The following is a 15601-nucleotide window of genomic DNA, read 5'->3' as shown; positions in this document are numbered from 1 at the left end:
GCCGTGCTGACTTCCTCCATCCCTGGGAAATGCCAAGACCGCCTGAGGTCAGCACTGCCTGGAGCCCGCACCCCACACCCCCTTCCGCACCCCAAGCCCCTCAGCCCCAGGTTCACCCCAGAGCCCCCAACCGGAGTCCTCACCCCTTCCCGTCCCCCGAGCCCAGAGGCCCCTCCCACACTCCAAACCCCTAGGCCCCACCCCTCAGCCCCCTCCTGTACCCCAAGCCCCTCATCCCAGAGCCCACACCCCTAGCTGGAACCCACACCTCCTCCCACACCCCAACCCCCTATCCTAGGGTTACCATACGTCCGGATTTTCCTGGACATGTCCAGCTTTTTGGGCTCCAAATCCCCGTCCGGGGGGAAATCCCAAAAAGCCGGACATGTCCGGGAAAATCGGGACATGCAGGGCCGGCGGTGCCGGGCCGGGGGCTCGGGAGCCGGCGGTCAGTGGTGCCGGGCCGGGGGCTTGGGGGCCGGCAGTCGGCGGTGCCGGGCCAGGGGCTCAGGGGCTCGGGGGCCAGCGGTGCCGGGCGGGGGGCTGGCGGTCGGCGGTGCCGGGCCGGGGGCTCGGGGGCCGGCGGTGCTGGGCGGGGGCCTCGGGGGCCGGCGGTCGGCGGGGCCGGGCCGGGGTCTCGGGGGCCGGCGGGGCCGGGCCGGGGGCTCGGGAGCCGGCGGTCGGCGAGGCCGAGCCGGGAGCTCAGGGGCCGGCGGTCGGCGGTGCCGGGCCGGGGGCTCGGGGGCCGGCGGGGCCGGGCCGGGGGTGCTTGGCCGGGGTCCCGGGGGCTGGCAGTGCTGGGCGGGCCAGGGGTACTCGGCCGGGGGCCGGGCCGGGGACCAGCAGTGCTGGGAGGGCCGACCCAGGCTGGAGACGCCGGGGGGGCCAGACTGGGCCGCGCCTCCTCCCCCCACACCTCCCTTACCTGCTTCAGGCTTCCCGCGAATCAAATATTCGCGGGAAGCAGGGGAGGGGGCGGAGTTGGGGCGGGGACTTTGGGGAAGGGGCGGAGTTGGGCGTGGGCGGGGCTGGGGCGGGGCCGGGGCCCCGTGGAGTGTCCTCCTTTTGGAGGCTCAAAATATGGTAACCCTACCCTATCCCAGCCTGGTGAAAATGAGCAAGTGATTGAGGATGGAGGAGAGCGAGGGAGGGAGGGGGGATGGCGTAGGTTGAGGGGGGCTCGGAGCAGGGGTGAAGAAGGGGCAGGGAAAGGATGTTTGGTTTTCTGCAATTAGAAAGTTGGCAACCCTACTAGAGAGAAACTCAACAGGAAGCGAGAGGCAGCAAGGGTCAGATTTCCCAGGGTATTTAGTTGCTTAAAGATGCTGATAAACACCTAATGGGGTTTTCAAAAATACCTCAGCAGGTTAGGTACCTAATTTCAATTGATTTCTGTGGGAGTTAGGTGCCTAACCTGCTTAGCCTGGTCTACACCAGCAAATTTGGTCAGTATAACTATGTCACTCAAGGGTGTCAAAAATCCACAATGCACACAGTGCTAGCTTAGCGGGAGAATTCTTTTGCGGGAGGTAGATTCACTGAAGCATTGCTACAGTGTGTTAAGTGTAGACAAGCCCTTAGGCTAAAGTTACTATATGTCTGGGTTTTCCCTGACATTTCCTGTTTTCTGATCCTCTGTCTGGGTGTATTTTTCAAATTAGAGGAAATGTCCAGGATTTTTGCGGAGAAGATGTTGCAGCTCAGAAAGAGCTGTCTCCAGATCCGGACTGGTACCTCCACTGCAGCCATAGATGCTGGATCCTGCCCACCCAGGCCCCAGCTCCCAGCCCTGGAGAGGGTGAGAGGCAGGGAAGTGTTGATGGATGGATGGCGTTGCATCCGGGGCCTGCACCAGCCGCCCTACCATCGTGACAGGAAGTGACACTGCACCCCATCTTGAGATTGAGATTGCAGGTTCCCCTTCCAGCACCCCCAGGTACCCCTCCCAGTACACAGACCCCTCCAGCGCCCCCCAAATGCCCCCACACAGTACACACACACCCTTCCAGCTCCATATCCTATCCAGCACTCCCCAACTGTGCCCCCCTTCCAACTCCCCCCGCTTTCGGCTGTGTCCTCTTTTTGGGAACCTGAAAGATGGTAACCCTACCTTAGGCACTTTTGAAAATCCCAGTAGGCACCTATCTTTATCTTAGGCACCTAAATATCTTTGAAAATCTCACCTGAGATCACTGCATAGGAGCCCAAAACTCATTCCAGCAATGATGGAAGTAATGAGCATTAAGACCCAGGTCCATAAAGAGTTAGGCACCTAAATCCCAGTTTTAGGCACCACTGCAATCCACAGCACTCCTGCAGCCGAATCCTGTAGGTGCCTAAGTTTTCAAGGTAAAAGTTTCCTAAGTACCTCTGTTTCTGCCTCTAGGCATATGCACTTCTGCCTTACTGTAGGCGTCCAGATGCCTATCTCCTGCCTAAGGATGATCCATGAACCGGGGATGATAGGTGGAGGAGCCCCTATCTCACCTGCAGGCCCTGATCCAGCAGGCATGCTTACAGGCTGCCTGCTGGATCAGGCCCCATTCAAAAGCTGGCTCGAGGAGGACAAGAGAGAGGCGGCAGTGCCCCTCTTATAGCTTGTAGCCCACTGTTAGCATGCCCCCCCACCCAGGGCCAGCTTTAGGAATCGGGCCCCGTGCCCGCGCCTAAGAGAGCCCCGCACCTTAGGCGCCTTTTTAAATTTTTAATCTTTTTTACTCACCCAGCGGCAGTCCGCTCCAGGTTTTCGGCGGCACTTCGGCGGCGGGAGGTCCTTCAGTGCTGCTGAAGACCTGGACCGCCGCCGGGTATTTGAATCGGGCCCCGCAGGTCCTAAAGCTGGCCCTGCCCCCACTCCTACACACACATGTGGGAGACACAGGTTCAAGTCCCCCTTCAGCTGCGCTCTAACCACTGGGCTAAAAGTTATAAGGTGCGCAGCGCCACCAGCTCTGGCCATTTTGTGTGCAGTGTGGCAGACACCTAACAAGAAAAGACTTAGGTATTGCAGCTGCCTGACTCTAGAAGAATGGTTCACATTCATGGATCACAAGCAGAGATTGGTGCCTCGCTGCAGCCCAGAATTAAGCACATATCTCTGTGATAGAGGCATGGCTTTGGAGACACCTTTCTTATTAGCATCTCCCATTGGCTAGTTTAGGTGGGTCCCCAGCTAGTGTGCTGGCTTTTGTGGATCGCATTCTTAGGTGCCAGAGTAGCAGCCGTGTTAGTCTGTATCCGCAAAAAGAACAGGAGTACTTGTGGCACCTTAGAGACTAACAAATTTATTAGAGCATAAGCTTTCATGGACTACAGCCCACTTCTTCTTAGGTGCCTAACCTTCCCTATTTATTGCATAGGGAGCCTAGGCACCTAGCTCAGGCTTCAGGGACTGCAGTGCTATTCCTGTGATTTTCTAGGTACCTAAAACTTGACACTGCGACTCCTAAGTCCCTTTGTGGATCCAGGCCTAACCCAATATTTTATTACCTCATTTTAAATACAGTTATACCTAACTTAAATGCACAGGAATAAGGTTGCATCTCCTGTATATTCAGCTGCAGTATGATGCTGTGATAAAGTGATACCATGATATTCTCAGGGCTGGGTATTTTGATCTTTTCTGAAATTCTAGATGACAATTTAAAACAATGAATACATGGGAAGTTCAAGCAAAGGACATGGACGTATTGTAATCACGCAGTCCAACAAATATGTTTTCTTATTTGGAAAATTTCAGTATCTTCAATATAAAAATAATTTTGGGGGGAAAAGGCAAATTCACTAAAATCCTAAAGAGTTAATTAAATTTAACTGCACAATCTCGATTAAAGCTCTATTGAAATAATACTACCAACACCATAACCGCATTGAAATCTTCAGATTAGGGAGGTAAAAATGCCTCATGGAAAACAAGGAAAGACATTTTATCTGAAAGGAATTTTGCTGTCCATACAGTATGTAATTTTACAGGGAGGTTTCACCTCTCAATAATTTCCATAAAACCAGGATCATTGTTGCTCAGACTTGGTCCACATGAGGAACTTATGTTGGTATAACTATGTCACTCAAGGGTATGGAAAATCCACACCCCTGAGTAACGTAGTTATATCGACCTAACCCCCAGTGTAGACAGCGCTCTGTCAATGGGAGGGCTTCTCCCATTGACATAGATATGACCTGTCAGGAGGTGGAGTACCTACGCTGACAAAGGAAGTTCTCCCATTGGTGTAGGTCAGGGGTAGGCAACCTATGGCACGCGTGCCGAAGGTGGCACGCAAGCTGATTTTCAGTGGCACTCGCACTGCGGAGGTTCTGCATTTTAATTTAATTTTAATTAAGTTTCTTAAACATTTTAAAAACCTTATTTACTTTATATACAACAATAATTTAGTTATATATTATAGACTTATAGAAAGATCTTCTAAAAACTTTCAAATATCTGACTGGCACGTGAAACCTTAAATGAGAGTGAATAAATGAAGACTCGGCACACCACTTCGGAAAGGTTGCCGACCCCTGGTGTAGGTAATGTCTTCACTAAGCGCTACAGCAGCACAGCTACACTGTCGCAGCTGCAGTGCTAGAAGTATAGACAAGCCCTCAGTAATTCATCAACTACTGCTGTTTATTCCTCACTTAAAGACATACTCAAACTCTTCTCTAAACAACTGTGTTGCAAAATAATTGTGACCATGGGTGAAGAATAAGGAGCAGAAACAAGTCAAACTCCTAAAATACAAGAATCTTGTAAAAAACTGGAAGGAAAATAAAGTTGCAAATAAGCAGATTTAGCCAAATCAAATGTCTATCAAACATTTCCAGGAGGCATCAATTGTTTTTAACCTGGCAAAACTGAAGCACTCTGCTGTGCTTGGAACCATCTGTGCTGGGCTTCTTCTGAGATGCAAACTCTCAGTTTTTATATCTGAAGACTCACCAATTGCTACCAAACAGCTGAGCAGCCACCACAGCACACACTGTTCGTCAATTAAGCAATTTTTGTAAATTCAGCCCTGTTTGACCAGGGCTTGAGAGAGGGAGCTGGAGAAGAGAGATCTAATATACAAATATCACTGGTCTACAATTTTTGGCCAATCTTTCTTGATGTAGTGGGAATCTCTTGCACGACTATCCCATGATTCATATTATGTATGACGCAATACCAGCTTCAGATTGCATCATTCATTGTTTTGCCTAAAAAGCAAGTACTGTCCAAACCCAGTCATAGATTTATTCATAGATCCAGTCAAAGATGTATTTTAGTCATTTCTGGTTTAAATTGAGATCCCTTCCCTTTATAACTCACTTATCCTCTGCCATTCCCAAGTCAAGGGTCGTATATACTGACCCAATAGCATATCTTGAAAACTAGAGCCAATCAACAATTTTAAGCATCATTTTCGTTCTCAGTGACCCGGAATTAGTAAAGTTTGACTACATTTATTTCAGAAGCATTTTGGCTGTAGAGCAGTGTAATTGAATACACCTCTACCCCGCTATAACGCGACCCGATATAACACGGGTTTGCGTATAGTGTGGTAGCAGCGGGGCTCCAGTGGCACTTTAAAGGGTCCGGGGCTCCGGCTGCTGCAGGGAGCCCCGGGCCCTTTAAATCACCGCCGGAGCCCTGCCGCTCCTACCCCGGGGCTGCGGCAGTGGGGCTTGCCGGTGATTTAAAGGGCCTGGGGCGCCCCGCAGCGGCTGGAGCCTGGAGCTCTTTAAATCACCGCCAGAGCCCTGCCACTCCTACCCCAATATAACGGGGTTTCAGCTATAACGCGGTAGGGATTTTTGACTCCCCACGACCGCATTATAGCACGGTAGAGGTATACTCAAACAGCATACACCATACACACTCTGTAAAGCAAATTCATTAAAGATGGTATAGTGCTGCCAATTCTCATGATTTTATTTCAAGTCTCACAATATGTCATTTATAGGCAGCACTGGTAGTGAACCTATGGTTAAGGCTGCCTAAAAAGTTCCATTATAAGCAGGGCCGGCTTTAGGCCAATTCATCCAATTTCCCTGAATCGGGCCCCGCGCCTAAGAGGGCCCCGCGCCCAAGCCCCGGTACGGCGTACCGGCGTGGCCTGGCTTCCCCAGGGGGCAATTTAAAGGGCCTGGGGCTCCCAGCAGGGGCTGGAGCCCCAGGCCCTTTAAATTGCCACCAGAGCCCCACTGCTGGAGCCCTGGGGTAGGGCTGCGGGGCTCTGGGGGCTATTTAAAAAGTCCGGGGCTCCCGCTGCCTCTACTGCCCCGGCCCTTTAAATAGCCGCTGGAGCCCCGACGCTTTCCCAGGGCTCCCTCGGCTATTTAAAGGGCCAGGGCGGTAGAAGCAGGGGAGCCCCAGGGCCTTTAAATAGCCCCAATTGCCCTGGGATAGCGGGGGCTCGGGGGCTATTTAAAGGGCCAGGGCTCCAGCTGCACCCCCTGCCCACACCAGCCCCATACCCCCTGCCCTGCCCGCAGCCAACCCCTGTCTCCAGCCAGCCCTGCACCCCCTGCCCGCAGCCAGCCCCTGCCCTACCTGCACCAGCCCCGCCCCCCCTGCCCTGCCTGCAGCCAGCCCTGCACCCCCTGTCCACAGCCAACCCTTACCACACCCTCTGCTCTGTCTCCAGTCAACCCCTGCCACACCCCGCTGCGGACCTGCCCAAAGCCAGCCAGCCCCACACACACCCCTGCCCGCACCAGCCCAGCACACCCTGCCCTGCCCGCACCAGCCCTGCACCCCCTGCCCTGCCTGCAGCCAGCCCCGCACCCCCTGCCCAGTCTCCAGCCAACCCCTGCCGCACTCCTCTGCCTGAAGCCAGCCTGTCCCGCACTCCTCTGTCGCCAGCCCTGCCAACCCCTGCCACACACCACTGCGACCCTGCCTGAAGCCAGCCAGCCTGCCCCACACACCCCTGTCTCCAGCCAGCCCTGCACCCCTTGCCCGGCCTGCAGCCCGACCCTACCTCCAGTCAGCCCCTGCCCTGCCTCCAGCCAGCCCCATGTCCACTGGTGACCTGCAGTTCCCAGGGCAGTAACCCTGCACACCTGCGCAGCTGGGACCCACACACGTGCACACCACCCCAGGGAATGGCGGGGACCCACACATGTGAAACGGAGCTCATTAATAACCGATCAACAGCATATATGACGCAATGTACATAATATATAATTTTATTATTTATATAGTTATGGAAAGTAAATAATACATGGAAGAAACAAAAGGCTTTTTTTTACATGTTTTTTTGTTGTTGTTGTTAGTCATCCCTGCCGGGGCCCCGCCAAAAATGTTTGAATTGGGCCCCGCACTTCCTAAAGCCGGCCCTGATTATAAGGCTCTGTTTTCAGTTGCTTATAACTTTGCCAAACTTTAACTATCTGAACAAACTATCTTAACAGCAAAGTTCTCATTTCCTAGGCTAAGTGGGGTAACAGAGTGGCTCACAGTTCTGGGAACCCCAGCAGGTTATAAAGGTCTAGCCTCTAAGGCGTTGTCTATACTGGCAAGTGAAAGACAAAACTTTTGTCGTTCAGAGGCGTTAAAAAAACACACATCCCAAAAGACAAAAGTTTTGTTGACAACAGGCGTCAGTGTGAGCAGCGCCTTGTGAGCAGGAGCACTCTCCTGCCGACATGCTAAAGCTATTCATTGGGGGTGGAAGATTTTTGTCGGCAGGAGAGCTCTCTCCTGCCAACAAACAGCGACTACACTGCATGCCTTTTAGCTGTGTAGTGTAGACATAACCTAAAAGCACTACAACACACTCACCCCTACCCAACCCGAGAACTGAACCCAAGATTCCTGCATATCAACATTGCTTTGTTGTCCAGCAAATAGCTGTGAATCCCCTTGTATCTTATGGTACCTGCGTTTAGTGCCTGGTCCACAAAGAGGATTACAGCCTACTGCTGCTTCTAGTTACTCAGTGAGCTCAAGTGATAGAGGTCTGTGCAGTGAATCTAAAATTTCCAACATTGGTGACACCCTATCTGGGTGTCAATGTGACTGATAGAATGGAATGGTGGAATTTCTGGTTTTCTTAGTTTGTGCTTTTAAAAACTTCAGAAATTGGACAGCCTTAATTCTGGCATTTCCTAACTTTTGTGTGCTTAACTGTGCAAGTCTAATGTTTTAGAGTAGTTTTTGCCCAATGTGTGAGCTGAGGGGTAAAAACATTATCTATCTACCCTAGGTACTTATCTGTCCCCCATCACTATGTATCTGTGCACCTCACAGTCTCAAATGTGTTTATCCTCATGAGTCACAACACCCCATGAAGTGGAGAAGTGCTGTGATCCCCATTTTAGAGATGGGGAACTGAGGCACAGTGATGCTACCTTTAAGACTAACAGAAGTATTGGGAGCATAAGCTTTCGTGGGTAAGAACCTCACTTCTTCAGATGCAAGTAATGGAATACTTGCATCTGAACAAGTGAGGTTCTTACCCATGAAAGCTTATGCTCCCAATACTTCTGTTAGTCTTAAAGGTGCCACAGGACCCTCTGTTGCTTTTTACAGATTCAGACTAACACGGCTACCCCTCTGATACAGTGATGCTACATGACTTACACAAAATGACACACGAAGTCTGTGGCAGAGCAGGGAATTGTACCCAGGTCTCAGACTAGCACTATACCAGGGGTAGGCAACCTATGGCACGCGTGCCGAAGGCGGCACGCAAGCTGATTTTCAGTGGCACTCACACTGCCCAGGTCCTGGCCACCAGTCCGGGGGGGCTCTGCATTTTAATTTAATTTTAAATGAAGCTTCTTAAACATTTTAAAAACCTTATTTACTTTACATACAACAATAGTTTGGTTATATATTATAGACTTAGAGAAACAGACCTTCTAAAAACATTACAATGTATTACTGGCATGTGAAACCTGAAATTAGAGTGAACAAATGAAGTCTCGGCACACCACTTCTGAAAGGTTCCCGACCCCTGCACTATACGTTTCTCAAATGTGGCCACCGTGGCCACATGCGGCCACCAGGCGCTTTTCTTGCAGCCACAGCTTTCTGGACGGTGACTGGTGGGGTGGAGGCAAAGCAGCGACCCCTTCCCTGGAGCTGCAAGAAGGGGTTGAGCCCTGTGGTCCTCTGGAGCCAGAAACGCTGGAGGAGTAGGCAGACAGTGAGCTCTCCATCTTTCCTGGGATGGTGGGGTTCTGGCTTCTGGCTTCAGCCCTTGGGTGGCGGGTTGCAGGCAGCAGGTTCTGGTCACGGACTCTGACCATGGGGATTTAGGCTTCGAACTTTGGCTGCGCATCAGTGGCCTCCGTCCCCCAGCCGATGGACTTCAGGTTCACCAGCCCCATCATTGCCCCTGGCCCCCGCTGCCGCCCCCAGTTCTTCACCTATCCACCCCATCACCCCGGACCCCCACTGCTTCCCTACCCACTCCCCAATCCAAGGCTTAATTTGTCCCCCAGCTCGCCAGAGCTGAGTAAGTCTGCTGTGAAAAGTGATATTTGTATGATTGTTAATATCACTTTTCACTGACTCCCAGCCAGCTAACAGGTCTGCTGCTGTGAAAAGTGCTATTAACAAACATACAAATATCACTTTTCACAGAAGCAGACTTACTAGCTAGCAAGTCTAAAAATATAACTGCAGCCAAAAAAGCAAGAGAAACAACAACAAAAAAGACAATAACATGCAAAGCACCTTATTTGTGTTTCTATTCTGTTTAGGTCATAGAATCATAGAACATTAGGACTGGAAGAGACCTCAGGAAGTCATCTAGTCCAACCCCCTGCTCAAAGCAGGACCAACACCAACTAAATCATCCCAGTCAGGGCTTTGTCAAGCTAGGCCTTAAAAACCTCTAAGGAAAGAGATTCCACCACCTCCCTAGGGAACCCATTCCAGTGCTTCACCACCCTCCTAGTGAAATAATTTTTCCTAATTTCCAACCTAGACCTCCCCCACTGCAACTTGAGACCATTGCTCCTTGTTCTGTCATCTGCCACCACTGAGAACCGCCGAGCTCCATCCTCGTTGGAACCCCCCTTCAGGTAGTTGAAGGCTGCTATCAAATCCCCCCTCACTCTTCTGCAGACTATATAAGCCCAGTTTCCTCAGCCTCTCCTCATAAGTCACGTGCCCCAGCCCCATAATCATTTTCATTGCCCTCCACTGGACTCTCTCCAATTTGTCCACATCCTTTCTGGAGTGGGGGCCCCAAAACTGGACGCAGTACTCCAGATGTGGCCTCACCAGTGCTGAATAGAGGGGAATAATCACTTCCCTCGATCTGCTGGCAGTGCTCCTACTAATGCAGCCCAATATGCCGTTAGGGTCCTTTTCTGCACAACTGCCGCTTAGCCAGTTGGTCCCCAGACTGTAGCAGTGCCTGGGATTCTTCCATCCTAAGTGCAGGACTCTGCACTTCTCCTTGTTGAACCTCATCAGATTTATTTTTGGCCCTATCCTCCAATTTGTCTAATTCACTCTGGACCCTATCCCTACCCTCCAGAGTATCTACCTCTCCTAAGGTGACAGATGTCCCGATTTTATAGGGACAGTCCTGTTTTGGGAGGCTTTTTCCTATATAGGCACATATTACCCCCCACCTCTTTTTACACTTGTTATCTGGTCACCCTAACCTCTCCCCCAAGCTTAGTGTCATCTGCGAACTTGCTGAGGATGCAATCCATCCCATCATTCAGATCATTAATGAAGATGTTGAACAAAACCAGCCCCAGGACGGACCCCTAGGACACTCCACTTGATACTGCTTCAGGTCCAGTAAAGAATAGAGATAACTGTACGTTATTATTATTGAGTCTGAAAAAAAAATCCTACATAAATAAATGACTATGGTTTGGACATGTATATGTGCATATTTAGTTCTTTTTGCTAATGTTAATTAAGTATTTTAGGAAAAAATGTCATAGCAGCCACCAGCAAGAGTTGGTGGCCGCACTCTGAGGCCACCAAAAAATGTGTTGTGAGCATCCAATACTACATACATTATCTGTATGACCTGACTCTCTATTCATATCACTAGATTTCATTCCTTTGTGTAAGCTGGGGTCTGAATGAGCTCTCCCCTGACATCCACAGATGAACTGGCATAGGCGTGCGCATGGGGTGTGCCGGATGTGCCCGTGCACACCCTAATGCAGGGCAGTCAGAGCTGTGGGGGGCGGGGCTGCGTGTATGGCTCCGCGCTGAGCCAGACGCTGCTAGGAGCCTGAGGGGGCTTGGACAAGGGGTGGGGGCAGTCGGGGGACAAGGATCAGGGTGTGTTGGGCTGCGGGGTGGGGTGCTCTCATCTCGGGGGCAGCTCCCCCCTCCCCAGCATCCCTGCGTGCAGGGAGAGTCTCGGCAGACGCAGGGCAACGCTGCACAGTGCCCCCCTCCCAGCGCTGACCCGGTTCCCAGCCCATTGGCCAGGAACCCCGGCCAATGGGAGCTGTGGGGAGGGGGGGCGGCTCTAGAGCTCCCTGACTGTGCCTCCCCAGCAGGGAGGGGGAGGGAGCTGCTCCAGCTCGTCTTGCTCAGGCTGCCTCACCTCCGGGGGCTGAGCCGCCTGGGATCAGTGCAGGGGCCAGGTCATTCTCGGCCATCATGGGGGGGGAGGGCTCGTCTGGGCCCCAGGCAAGGGAGTTATGAGGGGGGCAGGCCCGCTCCCACTCTGATTCCCCTACTAACCCCAGCGGTGACACTGGCTCAGCCCAGGCAAGGCAAATAGCCCCCACCCAGCAGGCCGGTGAGTGTGGCTGGGGGGCAGGCAGATAGGGGCGCTGGGTCTCTGGGGATGGTGCTGGGCAGTGGGGGTCTGTGTGGGATACTCCTGGGCCCCAGGGGGAATGAAAACAGCCCAGGTCCCCCTCCTGCAGTGTTCTTTGCTTCCCTGCAGAAAGTGAAGGAGAAACAGGAGTGTGTGATTGGGAATGTTCATGGCATAGTTTGGGGGCATTACCCCCCAAATAGAGGTGAGAGGTGGGGGGCCACATGGGATGCAAGGTCACGCCACTGTCGTCCCCCCCCCAATTCTGTGAACACAGAGTTGCTGCAGCCCCACTGAAAAAAGAAGGCGCTGCTCAGCTTCCTGGATTTTGCAGCTGGACACCACCTTCTGGGTCCTAGGGCTGGTTGAGCTCCCTTCTGTCTGCTGGGAGCCATCCTTCATCTTGTACAACAGTGAGTTGTGGGGCAGGGCAAGGGAAAAGAGGCAGGGGGGAAAGAAGGGGGTGGGATGCGGAAGAGATGGAATGGTGGGGAAGGGGCATGGGATGTGGAAGAGAAGGGGATAGGGGAAGTGGGGGCCCAGCGTGCAGATCCCCTTGGCAGCAGCTGGGGCTCCCCTGTTAAGCAGGCCCCTCAAACCCTCACTCTGACAAGCCCCACCTCCCCTGCATCTGTACCACCCTGATGAGCCCCCCAGACACCCTCCCCACTGAGCCCCAACCACCTACACTCAGACCCTCACCCATATGAACCCCCACTTCCCTGCACCCAGACCCCTTCCCCCACTGAGTTCCAGCCACTTTCAGTTGGTCCCCCGTGCAGACTCCCATTACCCCTGCACCTGGAATCTCCCTGTACATCCAGATCCCCCACTGAGCTGCCTGCACCCAGACTGCCCCACACAGAACCCTCTTACCCCCGCCCAGCCAATCACCGCCTCCCCAGCGCTACACATGATCTTTGTTGACTTACATCAGTCATAGCGCTCTTCCACCACTGCGCTCCAGCTTGGTTGGCGCTCTCTGCACCTGCCCTGTAAGTGCCATCACGCCATTTGTCAAGGGGATGTCCAGGGGGTGGGATTTGGTGGGGACTCTGTTCGGAGCTTCAGCGTGGTAAGGGGGCCGCGCCGGGCGGTTTGGATATGGGCCAGAGGGTCTCGGGGGCAGTCAGGGGACGGGGAGCAGTTGGATAGGCATGGGGGTCCTGGGGGTCTGTCCGGGGGCAGGGGTATGGTTAAGGGTCGGGGCAGTCAGGGGACAGGTAGGGGGTTGGGTCCTAGAAAGCAGTTACAGTGGGGGTGGGTCTCAGGAGGGGGCAGTCAGGGGACAAGGAGCAGGGGGGGTTGGAGGTTCTGAGGGGGGCAGTCAGGGGCGGGAAGTAGGAGGGAGTGGATGGGGACAGGGGAGGGGCGGGGCTAGGACAGGGCTCCCTGGGTGCACACCCTAATGACATGTGCTGTGCACGCCTATGTGAACTGGGGGAAAACACCTCAGGAACAGACCATATTTGCATAGAGATGCAGACTCTGCCTACGTGATAAGCAGAAAGAGCTGCTTTGCCAAAGTGATACATTTTGTCTGTTTTGGGTTAAAATTCACTTTAGTCTTGAATGCAGAGGTAATGAAATGTTATTACCCTTATTATAGGACTAAAGGGTAGCAGAAATGTATTTAATATGCCCTCACTGAGGGGATAATTCTAACTTAACTTCACTCACTAAGCAGAGGGTACTGATGCCAAATCCAAGTAAAATTCAGAGGGAGTGGGGATACGTATTCCTTCCTGCTGTTGTGGATGCTATTTGACATTCTTTTGATCTAGGGATAGTGTTGCAGCAAAAGACAAGGCAGAGGCTGCAGCCGCAGTAGAGATTCCCCACTACCTGGTAAAATCATTAAGAGCTGGGCTAAGTGGTAGTACCTCAGAACATGGTATTACAGCTAGACACACATAGGAGAACCAATGGCCTGGTGTTTAGGATACTCACCTGGGAAGTGGGAGATGCAGGTTCTAAATCCAGCAGAGCAGGGATTTGAAAACAAGTCTCTCACGTCACGGGTGAGTGCCTGAATGGCTGGGCTATTCGGTGCCCTGAGATGGACAGACCTAGCCAGCTCCCAGAATTCCTGTTCTGATCACCCTCTTGGCCAGCTTTTGTGCACCGAGCACACCTACCAGACCGGACTCACAGGCGAGACGGAGAGACGGCTAGTTTGCGAATCCTGCCAGAGTTTAGGTGACAGTTTGGGGCGGAGCAGCTTGGCGGGGCCAGGACTGAGGCAGTTTTCTGCATGTCAGCTGGCTGAAGCTTAGGCATCTCCAGGGTTAGATGGCAGCTGATGTCCTCAGAATTTACTTGTGGCCTGGGTTTAATGGCCCCTCCCGCTTGGTTGACGGAGAGGGCCTTTAGCTTTGGACTGGCTTAGGCCCGCTGTCTCCCAGCAACCACAACAGGTACAGCTAGAGGCAGAGGCAGCAGCAAGTGGCAAGCATTGCCAGAGATAACAGTGGTAGTGATGAGCAGCGGCAAGCGGTGGCAGAGACAGCAGAGAGCAGCAGCAAAGGAGGCAGTGATGGTGGCAAGCAGCAGCAGAGTCATTGCTTGACCCCACCCCTAAAGGGGTGGGTGTTGAACCCACAGAAATACACCTCTGGTACTTTGCTGACTTCAGACAACCAGCTGTGGGTGCGGTGGAGCAGAGTGAAAGGAGAGTGGCGTATTAAAGGGACATGCGTCCATCGGACTTTCACACCGTAACGTGGGAAACTAAGACAAGGGACGCTGCCCAAGATACTGTGGGGCAGGTGATTACTTCTCACATGCATACTTTTGAATTGTTGTGGTGGTGTTTTCCCAAATTAATGCTGGGTTCCCTTTCCCTTTTAATAAAAGTTTTCCTTTGTTATACACAGACTCAGCACTTGCAAATAGGAAGTATTGCCTCTTAGAGGCAGCTAGGGGTGGTGGTTAGTTTTCCGAGACTTATTGGTGGGAGCTGTTTTGTAATGTTAAAAAGAACCCCTAGTTGTTGAACCTGGCACTTGTTGCTGCCAAAACCACCTGGCAGAAGGGTTAAAATTGCCTTTGAACTCAGAACCCTTCTGTAATGGTGACATTCCTTTTGCATGTTGCTATCTGACCACAAGCACTCTTTTCAGTTCGGTGCTGACTATTAATATTCTAACCAAGCCAGTTCAAATGATATGGCCCTGCTGTGACTCTTGTCCCAGGATGAAATCATAAGCAGCTCGGTTGGGCTTGGATTTGTTGGAAAGAGGTGGAGCAAAAGGCAGACTACAAATCCCACAGTGCTTTGGGCTCTTCACTCAAGTGGAGGCTTGGCCATACACCATCTGTCAGCCCAGGGCAGAGAGCCACACCAAGGACGGCCCATTGGCTGCTGGAAGCCACTTCCTTCCACATTGTTTTCAGCTGATCCTTTGGATTTGAAGCACAGTGCAGTTTTTGAATTTTGGCGCCTGTCTGAATCTGCAAACTAACAGCTGCTGGCCCAGCTCCAGAGCCCAGCCACACCCCTCTCGCTGGGGTGAGTCAGTGTCTGTGTGCATGTATTGTTTCAAATCTGCCTTCACCTTCACCAGTTAAAGCAGTGAGCTCTTGTCAGCACCAAGCTGTGCACTTATGATGTACTTCTTGTCTCTGCCAGCATTCGTGGTTCCCAACACCAGCAAATAGTTGGAAGATCAGTACCAAGACAGTTTTAGAATCAACTACAATATGATTTTTAGGAATGCAGAAAAGCCCCCATCTAACACTTTTTGTTTTGTTTAGCTTATTTCCTCCTTCCTGCTCTGCCATTAAACCCCTCACGCATGGTGTCTTGTGAACTCATTTAAACCCTTCCCTCCGTCATTTTTACTGGTAACTTAATCCTAATG

Source organism: Malaclemys terrapin, chromosome 24 (assembly GCF_027887155.1).
Source record: "Malaclemys terrapin pileata isolate rMalTer1 chromosome 24, rMalTer1.hap1, whole genome shotgun sequence".
Taxonomy (NCBI): Eukaryota; Metazoa; Chordata; order Testudines; family Emydidae; genus Malaclemys; species Malaclemys terrapin.
This window is presented reverse-complemented; position numbering follows the sequence as displayed.